General features: G+C 52.1%; 1 protein-coding gene across 7 annotated transcripts in view; it reads right to left on the bottom strand.

Moving 5' to 3' along the window:
* AGPAT4 (1-acylglycerol-3-phosphate O-acyltransferase 4) overlaps positions 1-15,761 on the bottom strand; it is a 122,312-nt gene that overhangs the window by 32,803 nt on the left and 73,748 nt on the right. The window lies entirely within an intron of this gene.

The following is a 15,761-nucleotide window of genomic DNA, read 5'->3' as shown; positions in this document are numbered from 1 at the left end:
CTGATGCTTTCTAACTGGTGCACTAGAACTCTCTAGAAGGCATTGCTAGTTTCTAAGCAGTGAGCACTGTGGGATTTTGGACAAGTGAACCTCTTGGCGCCTTGGTGTCCTAATCTTTAGAATGGGTCGCTTCACAGGTTCTGTGAGGATTCAAGTACAGGACGCACTGCAGGGTGCTCCACGCAGAGCACACGGGAAGGTCCCAGCAAATCAGCCACTCAGGATCCAGCATTATCATTAAAAACAAACAAACACCCTCCCCTTACTTGACAAGGAAAAGTGCCTGCCTATTCCTCGGAGAAGGCGCCAAGTCCCCAGTCAGTTGTCCCACAGACGGTGGCATCAGTGGGACCTCACGTGGCAAGTCAGGGAAAGAGAAGGTAAGTGTGGGGAGGGCGGGGGGGGGGGCAGGCAGCACCACGGGCCGAGACAAAGGGACGGTTTGTCACCACGGGGTAGAAGGATGCTTATATTGCTGCACTGATTTCCTCTAAGAGACAGGATGGGCAGGACCAATCTCCACCATTACCAGCCACAGAGCACAGATAAACCCCAAAAGCAGAACTACATGGGAGTCCACCAGATAAGGCTGGCCATTCCTGTGACTCACATTCCACCGTCATTCTGCAAATACCCTCTGAATGCCTCTCCGGGCCCCCCTCCTCCCCAGCAGCGGTCAGGTGGGGCCGATGCACACTTTCCCCAGCACCCTCCCCGGGACTTAGAGCGGCTTATGATCCAGCATGAGATCAGCTCCCCGATGACAGAGCACAAGCCCTGGGCGCAAGGACTGCATTGTCTGATTCTTCTAACGCTGGCCTTAGTCCAGAACCCGGCACAGCGCCGGCACACTGATGCTTTCAACCAACACCAGTGACCTACTGTGTGCAAGCACCACGCGAGGTACTGGAGGTGTGGCTCGGATGCCTACCCTCCTGGAGCCGACTGCCCAGGGAGAAGACGGTTTTCCACTCACAAGGCAGTGTGACAGGGAAGGAAAGACTTGTTCACAGGATGGATGGTTGCTGAATATCGTGCTCATGCCTGTGGGGGTCAGATACTCTAGGCTCCAATCCTGGGGGTGCCACTCACCACTCGCTCATTTCTCAATGTCCCCTAAGTCTCCCTGTCCTTGTCTGCAAAATAGGGATAGGAAAAGTATTTAGACCTCACCCGAGACTGAGGGTGTTAAATCAGATTACGTCGTCAAGGCAGGTAGCATAATGTTGCACATAGCAGAGAATCGGTAAGTGGCCAGCCTTTTATTACTGTGATGTGCACGGTGATTTTATAGCATGCAAGGCTCTGCAGCCACTAAAGGCAAGAGGGACGGGGTCAGGGGAGGGAGCCAGACGAGCCAGACCGAGAGGAACAGAGCGAGAGTGTTACAGCGACTTCTGGACTAGAGTGGGGAGCGATGATTTATGGCTTCATAATGAAGGCAATGAGAAGCCACTGGAGCGTTTTTAAATAGGCACATAGCAGCATCGAATTTGCATTTTGAAAAGCTCACTCTGGCTGAAGTGGGAACAGACCCAAGAGCCGGGCAGAAGCAGTTAGGGGGTGGGTGCCGTAGCCCAGGGAGGAGGTGATGGTGCTGAGGCCAGGCAGCTAACAGCGGAGAAATAGGTTCTCAGGACACTATTAGCCATATAACTAAACACTAAATCTCACTGGGAACAAGAGTTTTCTTTCCTTTTTTTTTTTTTTTCAACAAAGGCTTTCAATTTCTTTTTTTATTCATAATAAATACATTCATAGAGTCATATTGTAAAAGAATTTGGAAATCTAGAAGTATATAGAGGAAAAGGTGAAACTCCCCTTGATGGCTTTGTGATGTGTCAATTAGGCTAGACCAGACTACATTTCCCAGACCCCTCTCTGGTTTGTGTGTTTGTATCCAGTTATGGGGGGCCAAGAGGGACAATCCTGGGCGGTTCGGCAGGAGGAAGGGAAGCGTAACTCACACACATTGCTGCTGATCTGCTGATTCACCTCCTCAGCACAAAGCGGCAGCAGCAGCCGAGGGGGCCTGCAACTGCTCCCCCTCCTTCGCATCCCCCTCCTTCAGCTTCTCTGACTCCTGCGCTAGGGCTGTGTGTCTGCTGGCTGATGCAGGGCTCCCACGCCATCAACACCAGACGCAATGAGAACTGACGTGGGATTCAGTCTGTCCTCGTAGGGCTTCAGATGGGGCTTGGGGGTTCCAACCTCTTGATCTCCTCATCTTACATCCATCACGCCTTCCTGGCTGCCTTCCCTGGGACTTCAAGCTCCGAAGGGAGCTGCCAAGACCACACCCCCGGCTGCAGAGACAGCCTGGCCAGCCCCATGGTTGAATAAGGACCAGTCCCTGCGACCCTTCTCTGCACAGGTGGATGCAGAGCTCCCAGCAGCTCTGGCCACCCCCCCCCCCATGGAACCCTGAGGAGGCACATCGTCCTGCCGGCCCCCAGCCCACTCCCTTGTCCAGGGTTAACCATCAGGAAGAGTTTCGAAGAAAGGCATCTAGTCCTGTTCCTAGGCATTTACACAAAGACGCACACACACACACTCATGTGCTTCCCACCCACAAATGGGTTCACACTTTATCGACCTTTGTAAAAATATTGATTTTTCTCCAAATGGTATATTCTGGATCTTTCCATGTTGACACATACTCATAGTGATTTGAGCAAATATTGGTTGGGCTCCGGCCATGTGCTGGGTACCGCTACAAGGGTTTTGCGTGTGGTATTGTGTGAAATGCTCATATTAACTCTCTTGAGACTGGGAGGCACTATTATTATCCCCGTTTTAAAGACAAAGAAACAGAGGCAGAGAAACTTCTGTTCAATATATGAAATTGTCATTTTTTTAGGTCAAAAATAGCCAGAATGACAGCTTCATAAAGGCTAACACAGGAGCTGCATGGCAGTTCACACTGTGGCTACACCGCGATTTATGTGGGCTTTTCTGCCATTGATTAGCATTTTCCCCTTGTTTTTTTATTATTATACACAGGGCAATAAACATCCTTGAAAATGCATGTTTTAGACAAAAATATTTGTGAAAGTATTTCTCCAGCATAGGTATACACAAAAGTGGAATTATGGGTTGAAGCATATGCATATTTTAAAATTTTACGGCTATTTCCAAATCGCCCTCCGAAAAGATCCTACCAGTCTAACACTTGAATCAACAGCGTGGGAGAGGGTCTGTGTCCTACTGCCTGGAACTGACACTAAGCTCCTTGCAGGCTGGGGCCATGCATGTCTTTCAACAAGTATTCCCACGTGGAGTAGGAGTGATGGCAATGACCTTGTGATTGGCCTCCAGGCAGCACCCGAGTCGCCTCATCTTTGTGTCTCCGCTACCCTTGTCCCAACACCCAACATGGGAGATACTCAGAAAGCTTTTGTCCTTATTCGAATGACTTTCTGGCTGATGTTTTAGTTGGATGTTCTTATATAAGTAACGACACACGACTTACAGAGACCGCCACGAATTGAGGGTTTCTTTACCCTGTGGTGTGGCTGCTCTCAGGGCTGTGGGCCAGGGCTTGGCTCAGTCTTTCCCTCCACAGTGTCACAGCCAACAGCTGGGCAGCGCCATCTCCCCAGCTGAAGGGCACCTGCCTCGTGGGGGTGCTCCCATGTGAGCGGGGACGTCTGTCATTCAAGTGAGACGCACTCCACACCATGGCACCCGGGCTCAGGGCAGGCACGGAGCCGCCGGTCCTCATGCACAGGGTTCTGAGGGGTCTCCCAGCAGCTCCCTCAACAGCCTGCCTTGCCTGCCCCCACCATCCGCCCAGGGTGACAGCAGAACCTGGGGGTGCTCTGACCCTCTCCCTCCAGGAAAAACGCGAGTCCCAACTCCTCGCACCCTTTGGAACCTCCAACGCAACTTAGGAAGTTGCCAAAGGGCACCTGATCAGAAACTATGGGCAGGTGACTGGCACCAGGACACCCATGAGGAAGCGGGGTCCTTCCCTTGTGTATTTGGGGCAAAATCTCTTGTCAGCAGTTGTGGGTTGCAGACGTCTCAGCTTGCACTACAACGCCGGGAGTCAAGGACAAACGCTAAAAGCGCAGATAGAAGAGAAGCAAAATAAGGTCTTTGCCCCCACAGCATCCACCAGCTTGTTTGTGTTTCCAAACCAACCCTCGGGAAGCAACCAGGAGAAAGCAATAGGAGCTTTGAGCTGACAAGAGCTGGGGCCAGTCACGGAGTAGGTAATTGAAAAACAGTACAGCTAGGAATGAAAACAACGCATCAACTCAAAACTGAAGCGGAAGCCGGGGGGGGGGGGGGCGGGGAGCTCGGTGCCATCGAGAGGGGGCTCTCAGTGGGAGGCTGCTGGGAGGAAGGGAACCGGGCGGGCAACGTTCCTGGGGCCTCCCCGGGCCCGGCTCAGACCTCTGTGACGCAGCAGTTGTATCTTGGCCCGTAGGGTGAGCGAGCACAGGGTCTATCAGTGGACACGGCCACTCAGGGCCCGGGCCCACGCGTCCCTGAGCACGGGGAAGGCGTTCTGTCCGGGGCCCTGGAGCCGCAGACTGTAGGAAGACACAAAGGCACAGGACGGCTGAGGCCCCTGCCCAGGAAGACCACTCGGGAAAGTGGCTGGGATTCGACTCCTCCAAGGTCAGGCACCACCAGGTAAAAAACATGCAGACCTCCAGGTTCCCAGGCCTGGCCCTACCGTGTGTGGTGATTGTTTGCTGCCACCTGAGACTGAGTCATCCACGGGGAACTCACAGCCATGTGACGCAAGAGGCAAAGAACGACAGAAAACTCTGGAACAACAGAGAAGCCACTATTGTCCCTCAGTGATGTCCTCATGGAGCACCTCACTAACTAGAGGTTTCCGGTGACGCCTCATGGTTCTCCTTGACCAGCCTGTTTCTGCTCTCCCAGAAGGTGAGTGGTGACTGGGTCCACACGGGAGGGATGATGGCTGCAGGGGGTCATGCACAGACCACGAGCCATCCCCACCTGGTGTCCTCAGACCCTGGAGTCACCTCTCTCCCGGCTCCTCCTGACGCTTGCTTATTGGGCATATGCGGCTCTAGGTTAGACTCAGCCTTTATTGGTGCCAATGAACAAACTTCGGTCCCTGACCTAAGAAGGGGTCGGGGCGGGGGGGCTTCCCTCTTCTTCGCTGCCTCTCCCCCAGGAGCCCTCTCCATTCTGTCCCGGAAGTCCTTCTACCCAGGGGCACGGCCTCAGGTTAGGGACTCGGCACGCTCTCCTCTGGCCTCTGCAGTGGCCCAGACGTTGTGGGGACAGTGGGCTCTGCACTCCTGGGGCTGCTGGTGGCTCTGCGGTGGCCCCGCCAGGAGCTCCCCACCCCGGGGCCCTGAGCTCCTCTCAGCTTCCTCACCTCGCTGGCTGAGTGGGGCTGACACCCACAAAGTTCAGTGGGTGCAGACACTTGGGGACTTCACATTCTGTCCAGGTTCTGTCTTCCTCATGTCTATCTCGGTCCTCGAGAACATTCCCACCTCACCATCAACGCAGACGGGGCTGCCCCAACCCTCAAGCCATTTTTACTTTGACCTCAGAAGGAATCTAAATGGAAAGGTCCGTATTTGTTCAAAACTAGAGGAGATGCATGGGACACAGGAGAACGGGAGGCATGCCGCTCAGACAGAGTGAAAGCCTGTTTCAAAAGGGTCGGCTGAGGAGCAGGTTTCCTCTTGTCGCCGGGGCCTCACGGCCTTCTCACCGAAACCGTTCCCTTCCCATCCTCCCGCCCCCACCCCAGTTCCTACCTCGTCCCCGACGGACACCTAAGTTACCACATTCCCTTCCCGCCACCCCCTGCAGCCTCGGCCTGCACATTCCTTCCCGGCAGGAGGGAAGGGACACCCCGGTCACCCGCCCAGGGAGCCAGCAGGGCCTTCGGGGGCTGTCAGAGACTCCTAACGGACGAGATTTACGAGCAGGGTTTCTACGCTATGATGCAGCAATGTGGATGTTTCCGTCCTGTTTAAACATTTGCAGATTGCCCAGTTTTGCAGTCTTTATTTTTCCTGTGGCGACTCCGTGCGCGCGGGGGCTGGAGCTGGCCAGGAGCCACTTCCCCGCGGCTCAGCCACGCCCCAGTTCTACCCCCCCCACCCCCACCCCCCCACCCCACCCCCCCCACCCCCCCAACCCCCCCACCCCCGGCCTGTTTCGCAAACTGCCCATGGAGGAGGGCTGTGTGGCGCCAGCAGTGACTTGTGCGGCAAACTCCCCGTCTGCGGCCCGGACCGCAGGGGCCCGCGGAGCGACCGGAGCAGGTGCCTGTGGAGACACACGGTCTGGGGCACAGAGTGGCTTCTGTTGTGTTTGCTATTGTGCTGCTCAGCTTAGTCACAGGTCGGAAACGAGGAGTAGACGGACGAGAGGAAAAGTGAGGAGGGAGCAGGAGGTACCTACTTTCCTGTTTGTAACGAACGAGGAAGAGGAGAAAAATGGTAAGGAGCGCCATTTACTGAGTTAGCTCTCGGCATCCTGGCGAGCCACTGCCGCTGTCCCCATTTTGCAGATGGGGACCTGGAACCCATGGGGCCAGGCAGCTGGCTCCACTCCCGGAGCTGGGACGTGAGCGTGTGGGGTGTGGAATCCTGGGCGAGCAGTGGACACGGGAGAGGGGGCCTCTCGAGGCTGCACAGACATGAAAAGCTGTGATTATATGGGGTGGGAGGTGAGAGAGAGCATTCTGGGAGGGGGGCAGATAAGAGGAAGATCACGGGGGAAATCTTGGCCTCAGGCGGATGGTGGTTGGTTCCTTATCTGTAAGATGCAGAAGGCTCATGGTAAAGGTGAAATGTGCCGACGTATTCAAAGCATTTACCACGTGCCTGGCACAGAGCTGGTCTTCTGCATATCACTCCTATCAGGGACCCCACAGCAGTAGGACCAAAGACGTAATGAAGAGATGGAGAAAAACATCTCCTTCCAGAGATGGAGGAAATGAGCAACACACCAGGCTGAGCGTCCACTTCCGGGCAGCCCTCCATCTGCGACCCCAGACCCACCCTGTCCTCAGTCGCCCCGGACACAGCCGATGCTGAGCAGCCTCAACGCTGGTGTGGAGCCCAGTCATGCTCGCGCTCCCTGGGGACCCCACCATCCTGCAGACCCACAGCCAGGACCTCTCCCCGGCCTGGAGAATGGGGCGTTAAGGTCCCCTCCTGTCCCAGCACACCTTACACCGAACTTTCTGCTCACTCACGGCTTGGCAAGACTGCCCCTTTCTCTCTTCTCTGCCGCCCATTCTGGTAGAGGTGCTGAAGAGAAGTTTAAGAAAACAGGGCAGGCAACATTTCTGCCGAAAAGACCCTGAAATTCAGACTGTTGATCAGAGTTCATTGTTCAAGCATGTGTCAACCATACGGCATCTCCCACATCTGGACACGGGGAGAGACGCAACAAAGGAAAATAGTAGTTTTATAATCAACTTTATCTAACTTTAAGAATGACATAATTACATCTATAATGATGTGTAATCTATAAACTAAGTATATATAATTACGGGCTTCTAATAGTTCCTATAATTTTAACTTTTAACTGATAATAATTAGGTGAAAAATTAAAGCTCTCATCCTCAGAAGCCCCCCCAAAATGCAAAAGCAAAGCTCTCGAGTTTGTAATGCAGGATGTGCTACTGTCCCCGTCCAGAACCAAAGGTGGAGGGGACACACCTCTCCCCTGGCCACACCACGCTGGGGCCTGGGAGGGGACCGGCAACGTGCTCTTTGCACCTGTACCTCACCCCTCACCTGGGGGCCATCCATCAAGCACCCACACGGCACTCTCTGAGCCCTAGGCAAAAACTGGAATAAATATATGAAACCGAACAATCTGGGGAGCTGAGAAAACAGGAAGGCCTGGTCTCAGCTGCGGCCCCTGGGGGGGGGGGGTCTTCCTGCGGGCACCAAGCGGGGACATGCTGTAAAAGAGAATAGACTTAAATAACTGAATGTATCTTTTATGTTACGGGGCCTGACACAGACGCTGGCATTTCTGATCTGAGACCAGATTGAGGCGCCGGTCCCCGTCTGTCCACCTCTAGGCCCTACTGTGCAGCCAGCCACCTACTCCCCACGCGCCATTCATAGTGATAGTGTCCCTAACCAGCTGCAAACGTGGCTGGAGCCCGTTCCTCCTGCTTCGCACTTTCTCTTTCTCCCCTACTTCTGTCTTCTCACCACCTCTTATCCAGCCTTCCAGGCTCAGTACCTGTCCCCATTTCCGTGAAATCTCAGATCCAAGGCCACAGACCTGGGTCTCCCGAACTTCCTGATGCTAAGTGTGCTCCACTCATTTGGGCACTTGCTTGGATTTTATTTTGTCTGCACCATTTCCAGTTAGCGCCCCAGCAGGTGTCTTCCTGCCTCACGCAGCTTTCAGTGCTCCCTTCCGGCCACACCAGACAGGGAGCCCAGTGCACTTGCTGCATTTCAGTCCGCACCCCGGAGGCATCCCAGCTTTTCTCACTTCGGTGCCCGGGCCATTGGATGGATGATGCTGAGGCGAGACGCCCGGAAGCACACACACAGTAATACCTGTGCTGCTAACATTTCGTGGGACAGGGGCGCCTGGGTGGCTCAGTCATTAAGCATCTGCCTTCGGCTCAGGTCATGATCCCAGGGTCCTGGGATCGAGCCCCACATCGGGCTCCCTGCTCGGCGGGAAGCCTGCTTCTCCCTCTCCTGCTCCCCCTGCTTGTGTTCCCTCTCTCGCTGTCTCTCTCCCTGTGTCAAATAAATAAAAATAAAATCTTTAAAAAAAAAAAAAACATTTCAGGGCGCCTGGGTGGCTCAGTTGGTTAGGCGACTGCCTTTGGCTCAGGTCATGATCCTGGAGTCCCGGGATCGAGTCCCACATCGGGCTCCCTGCTCAGCATGGGGTCTGCTTCTCCCTCTGACCTTCCTCCCTCTCATGCTCTCTACCATTCTCTCTCTCTCTCAATAAATAAGAATCTTTAAAAAATAAAAATAAAAATAAAAAAAATTTCAGGGGACAGGTTAGGAAACAATGTCTACAAAGGCTCCGCAGAGTGGGGGAGGAGGAGGGAAAGTTTGGGAAGTCAGGCAGCAGGGCTCTGATTGAAACTGATCTGCTAGGCGCTGGCATGGTGGGAAGCCACCTCTTCCATCACTGTTCCCCTCCCGGCCCCCACAAAGTGCCTGTTTCTAGGCAGGCTTTGCCCTTGGCAGGGTATGGAGGGAATGGACCTGAAGCTCAAATCCTGAAAAGGTCATGTTGCTACATTGTAACTTTCATGTTGCTACATTGTAACTTTCTCCCGAAGCCTTGAGCAGGTGGCGATGAGGGGGCCATGAAAACATGGCTGAACTGGCCCCGGGCCGGGGGTGGGGGGTGCGGTAGTGGGGGTGGGGGGGTGGTCGGAATTCTCCACCTCCCCTCCCCACCATATGCACATCCTCCCAAATGAAGGGAAGGGGAATTGGGCAACGGATTTTGAGCTAGAGGTGGACTGAGAACAGGCAGTAAAAACGCTCCAAGACTTTACAGTATGAACAATGGTGTGAATAATGTTAGGGGTGGAAAATCAGCTTTATATTAAGTGGAGTCAGACTCTGCTTCCAATTATTGGGCCAATCTTTCAGTGAGGCCAAACGTCAAGAAATACGACTCTCCTGAGTGAGGAGTATAAAAGCCAGGGAGAAGCCCTATGCTTCCCACCCTCAATCAAAACCTTCAGGTGGGAGGAGAGGGAAAGAAAGGGTCTAGAACCCAAACCCCACTGCACCACTCTGGTGCCCTGACATCTGGCTTCTCGAAACTCCCTTCCAGGTGAGCCGCTCAGAGATCACTGAGCTGTGGTACTGGTGCCATCTGACTTGCCAGTCCTGGATACATGAATGACCTTGCTTATCCAGTCATCAGATCCTGAGCCCACTGGGTGCCCAGCACAGTCGGAGGTGCTTGGATGTAATGGTGAGCAAACCGATTCCAGCAGGGGAGACACAAATGCGCAGGCACAGAAACATATACCCTGGAAGATGGCTCTCAGGACGGCAGGGCAGCGGCGGCGGGCGGGGGCTGATCTTTCGGGAGAGTTCAGAGGAGCCCTCTCTGGCTGTCACAGCAGTTTAGCGCAAAGCACGCCGTGACCTAATTGAATATGACCTGTGCCAGACAAGCGGCTGGCTTTGTACACGGGGATGTTTCCGGTGCCTGGAACTGGGAACACAGGTAAGAGGTGACTGGCTGCCGTCGGGGGGAAAAAACGTCAGCAGGTTCACGGTGGGGACAGGGACAGGGGGTGGGCTGCGTGATTAGCCAGGGAGAGGGCAGAGGGTGTGGGCACGTGGAGGGTGAGTTGGGTTCTGGCAGGTGGAACAGACAGGGTCCGCGGTAGGCTGGACGGGGTGCGGGAGAAGAGGTTAGGGAGACATTCTAAGGTTTCTGCCCTGAGCAGCTGGGGCAGGGAGGGAGGGGCAGGTGGCAGGGGCACAGGGGCTGGGGTTGGGACACCTCAGTCAGGTGAGGGGATCCTGCAGTCTTGGCTCGGACTAGTGCAGTAGTAATGGTCCTAGCCCACCCTAGCCTCGAGCCTCCCCCTTCCCTGGCACCGCAACACCTCAGATCACCCCGTCCCCATTCCCTGCCCCACCTCTTCTCTCCCAAACCCTGCCTGTCGTTCTCCTTGAAACACTTACCCACTCAGTCACCAGATATAGGTTCCAACCCCTTCCAGGCACTGGGCAAGATGAGAAATTGAACTTCACCAGGTCTGGAAGCAGCGATAGCTCAGGATCAGCAACACCATTAGCACCCAGATTTTGTTCTCTAAAAGCGACTCCCCACTGTCAGGAGGCACACTGCCCACAGTGAGGAAAGGCACTGCGGTGAGGTATTCTCTTGGACAACCACTACATCCGGATCTATCGGGCATTCACGTCTAACTCCCAGGTTACCAGGGAGGGAGGGAGGAACGGGTGAAACACCACCCCTGTGAGCACTCAACACAGCCAGAATGTGGGACCTTCCACAGGAGAGAGGCAAGAAGGGGAAAAACAAGGTGGGAGGGGTCTGTTCTAATACAAAGAAGACAGACTAACAAGTGGGAGGGCCCTATTTAAATCCTGATTTGAACACTCCAAATGTTAAAAACAGAAACAACAAGACAGCTCGGAAACCACTGAAGAAATCTGAATCTCGATGGTATAACATGATACTAAGAGAATATTAATTTTGATAGTGGCGATAATATTGAGGTTATGTTTTTAAAGTGTCCTTATTCTTTATAAAACACACCTTGTGCTAATTCGGAGCGGCATTTCATGACATACAATGTCTGGCATTCACTTGAAAAACAACTGCTACTAAGAGGAAATAGTTAAAGTTACTTTAGGTGCCATGGATATGGGGAATCCTTACGCTATTCTCTCTACTCATATTTGTTTATATGTTCCGTAACTTTAAAAAAATAAAAGCTAAAGGAAACAAGTTCCCTCTTCTACAGAAAAATACGTCCAGGAAGCAATGAGTCCGGGGTCAAGGGCGTTCCCCAAAACACTCTAGCCCTGCCTCAAGCATTCACTGCCACTTCTCTAGAGGCAACAAGGAGAAAGAGACAAAGACAAAAATCCTAGCAAGATATCCAGGTGTAAAATGCAGACCAAGCCCTCAAATGGATTTCCATTTTTTTAATTTCGGAGAGAGATGAAGATTAAAATACAATTTGAAAACACTTTGCACTTCCGTGCCAATCTATTAAGCGAGTTAAGGGAAGGTGTGACGTTCTCCGAGTGAAAGCCTGCACCTCTCTGCTCTCCCTTTGCTCCCTCCAAGGACTGGTAACGAGCTCTCAGAATCTTCTGCAGCTCCATTATCCACACGGTCACCGCATCAAGTTCCCAGGCCTGGTCCGGGCCACGTGGGAGTCAGGCCACAGAGGCCGGGCCCCCGAGCCTCACCCTGTCTCAGCAGAGTGACTTTGGGGAGCTCCATTCCCCCGTCTCAGTCTCCTGATGTCTAAAGCGGGGACAATGGCACCACTAGTCAGTGGTGACGCTCCTATGTCTGTGCTTGGTAAATAAAAGCTGGGTGACTCCTTGGCGATGGTGATTGACTATGGGCCATGTTTCCGACCTTGATCGAATGAGTACGTACTTGCTCAGTGCTTTCTCTGCCAGGTCCCTGTAAGGTGCAGGGAGGGATGGGCAGAAATCTTCCAGGCTCTCTTACAGAAGGGAGTCAGGAACACCCAAGCGAAACGGGGATTTAGCCACACTTGCGAAGGGTCTGGCTGACAGCCAACTCCTAAGGGCAAAAGGCCCTTACCCCACTCCTCCCTCCAACCCTTCACACACTGACCCCTCCCTATTTCTCTGATCCAAATCCTAGTGCCCTTCAAGACCGGATCAAATCCCCCTGACCCCAAATTCTGAAGTGTCCTTGACTCGCAAATGGGTCTCTGGGCCTTCCGCTTCATGATGGCAGGTTCATGCACCTCTGGTCCCTTTTACCTCCTTGAGCTATGACCAAAATGCACTATTTAAGTTCCCAGAGGTGTCTGGAAGCTTAGACTTCTACCACCTGCTCCTGAGGTCTCCATCAGAGTGGTCCTCCCAGAATTACTTGCTAAGTTGCTTTATGGAAAGAAAGCTTTCTTAAAAGCAAGAAGGCTGTGGTCATTTTCTGAGGTGTTTACCTTCCCATAGGCACAAAGATGTCATACCCTTGTTAAGCCTCGGGCCCAAATGTTCTCCTTGAAGATAAGAGGCCTTTCCTTCCATCCTTGAATGGAAGTTGGGTCCACACTGTCCCCATGTGGGTGGAACCCACATTCCACAATGAGTTTCTGCCAAAGAGCCTGGAAGTAAGGCATAAGATGGCATTCTCAACGTAAAACCGTAAAAACAAATGCCAAGGGCTGTGCAGAGATGTGCAGAAGTCGCCTTCCAGAGAACAAATGGTCTCCTGGCCAACACTCAGACCCCAGCTTCATGTGAAGACATGGACACAGCTGTAGAAAGAGTGAATCAACCAGAAGGCACGCTGGTCACGTGGGGGCCAGGCCTGCCCACGGGGCTGATACCCCTCTACCACGGCATACCCACTGAGTCCCTTTGCCCAGATTGCACACGTACCCATCCGCCTCCTAAGTGTGATCTGAATTCCAGTGCACATCAGTCTTCAGCGCAAAAATTTTTGATCAGCAAATGTGAGCATTCGCTTCATCCTACTGTCTCCACTGAGAAATAGACTATTAGCTGCATTCTTATTTTCAGACATAAGTGTATCATAAGGTTGCTTAATATCAGTTCATTGGAGCCTGATTAAAATAATAACAAATCAAATGTAATAGCCCAAAGCACTGAGGATCAGATTCTGGAATGTGTAATCTTCCAAGTACAACCAGCCTAGGGAGAGGTCCATCCCACGTCCTGCTATCTCTAGGGCTCCTCTACAAACAGCCATTTGTTTGTGGCCAGGAATTTTAACTTACGGCATACTCATGGGTCAGCTGGTCACCCCTCGACAGTACGCCCGCCATCCACTGCCATCGCCCCGGTCCCCAGTCCTACTTCATCCGCGTCTGCTGCTGTCTTTCCTCTTTTCCATTCTCAGTGGTGCCCTGTTGCCCCCTCCCCCACCCCGGTGACCTTCTTTCTGGTCTATCTGCCTCCAGCATCACAGGCTCCTCTCATCCAGTCTGTGCCCCACACCCGCTTAATCCTGTCAACACGTTTGTTGGGTCCCCATCATCCACAGGTGCAGTGAGACTCCCTAGCAGAGTCCTACTGCTTGGCGCGCCCTGGCTCTTCCACTTCGTCCTACCACACACCGTGAGCGAAAGTCAAGTTCCTGGAATTACCTAGCACTCTGTACCTACCCCCAAGGTCTGGCCTCTTGCTCAAGCTCTTCTCTAGGCCCGAAGTCCCTTTCCATGGCATGTCAAAACCTTATCTGTCCACCAGGTCTCAGCTCAAATGAGATCTCCCTGGGAAGTTTTTCTTGATGCCCCCCAACCCCTTCTATTACAAGTAACTTGTCTCTCTTCCCCAGTCCCCCCATTTAGGGACTCTGCACCAATAGTTCATCAAAGTCAGACAGACGTGATCTGAAATCTCATTCCATCACTTACTAGCTTTAAAACATCAGCATATTACTCAACCTCTCTGGCCTTCAGTTTTCTCTGTAAAAAAGGAATAATATAATGTCCCTCAAAAAATTGTTCTGAACATTAAATAAGACCAATGTTCGCAAAAGAACCTGCAGGAAGCCGTGGTAATGGTCAGCTTGATTCTCTTCTTTCTCACATTCCGGAGGCTTCCCTGGTAGGGATTTCTCCCCCCATAGAGCACGCATTTCCTCGGGAGTTTGCGGGGGGGGGGGGCGCGTGGGGAGGTGAGCCTTGCCCGTTTTGTTGCTTTGCTGCCTGCAACACACAGAACAGGGCTTGCACGACCACAGACAAATATTTGTCATTCACCAACCTGGGTAAGTGTGTGAGTTTCAGGTAAGAGGAAATTCACAAAGATCCAGATTATGTCAAAAAAGTCAGTTAAGGATCGGTAGGGCCCTCTAGCCCAGTACATTTTTTTTTAAAGCAACATTAAGAAATTACTAATCACTTTAAGAGCATTTAAAGCAAATTTTAGAATCTACTTAAGATAAATACCTGCTCTTAATTTTTATCTATTTGCTATCTTCGCTCACCTTCCCCTCATCAAAATATAATTAGGCTTATTTTCATAACTCAGATTCATTACCCACCGAGAAATACATAAATCGTAATTTGTAAAAGGTTAAAAAAAATTAAGATGCTAAAATATACACTATTCCCAAAATAATTTGTAAGGCCATGTGAAGGAGAAACCATCCTGGAATTGTTTTTTAAAACACCTTTTCTTTGGGGCACCTGGCTGGCTCAGTGGGAAGGGCATGCGACTCTTAATCTTGGGGTCGTGAGTTCAAGCCCCACATTTTGTGTAGAGATTACAAAAAAAAAAAAACACAGATAAACTTAAAAGAAAAAAACAGAACTTTTCTTCACATGAGACATTCCTCCTCTCAGCTTAGGAGGCCACGGGGTACTTAACTTTGCCTTTTCTAGTAAAGGACCAACTTCAGTGGAGCAACTTTTAATTATCGAGAAAAATGTATAAATTGGTTATTCTTCTCTCACAAGTGATAAATGAGGCCACCAGATAGTTCGGAATCTGTCCTAAACATCAGCCATTTCAAGTGAAACATTTCACTAGTGTTTTCAACAAGGTAATATTCTGTCCCTGTTAAGGTTGTCAGATAGAACACAAAGCGCCCAGCGAAAGTGAATTTCAGATAAGCTACAAATTGTTGTTCAGCGTAAGCATGTCTCATGCAACAGTAAAGGAAAAATACAGTCACAGTCAAATAGGAGCCATGGAATATCTGGGGCGTACTCATATTAAAAAATTCTGTGTTGTTTATCTGAAATTCAAATTTCACTGGGCAGCCTGAATTTTTATTTGCTAAATCTGGCAGTCTGAGTCCTTATCAAGCCAGCCGTCGGCATGGCAACGGCACTGAGGAGGCTCCGGGAAGGCAGCTCTGGATGGACTGACCTGCCTCGGCGGTCCCGTGGGCTCTCGTGGACCTCGTGGGACCCTGACAGCCATCTGGGAGATGGGCCTGACTCCCCCACTCTACAGATGACAAGACAGAAGGGACAGGGCTCCCCAAGGTCACGGATCTGGGGGAGCAGATTCCTCTTGCCGCCCAGGATTCCTAGCAGTGGATGGCAGAGTCTTCTCACCTTGCTG

Source organism: Eumetopias jubatus, unplaced genomic scaffold (genome assembly GCF_037043125.1).
Source record: "Eumetopias jubatus isolate StellerSeaLion01/CBP00866 unplaced genomic scaffold, mEumJub1_p1.0 scaffold_6, whole genome shotgun sequence".
Classification (NCBI taxonomy): domain Eukaryota; kingdom Metazoa; phylum Chordata; class Mammalia; order Carnivora; family Otariidae; genus Eumetopias; species Eumetopias jubatus.
This window is presented reverse-complemented; position numbering and strand designations above follow the sequence as displayed.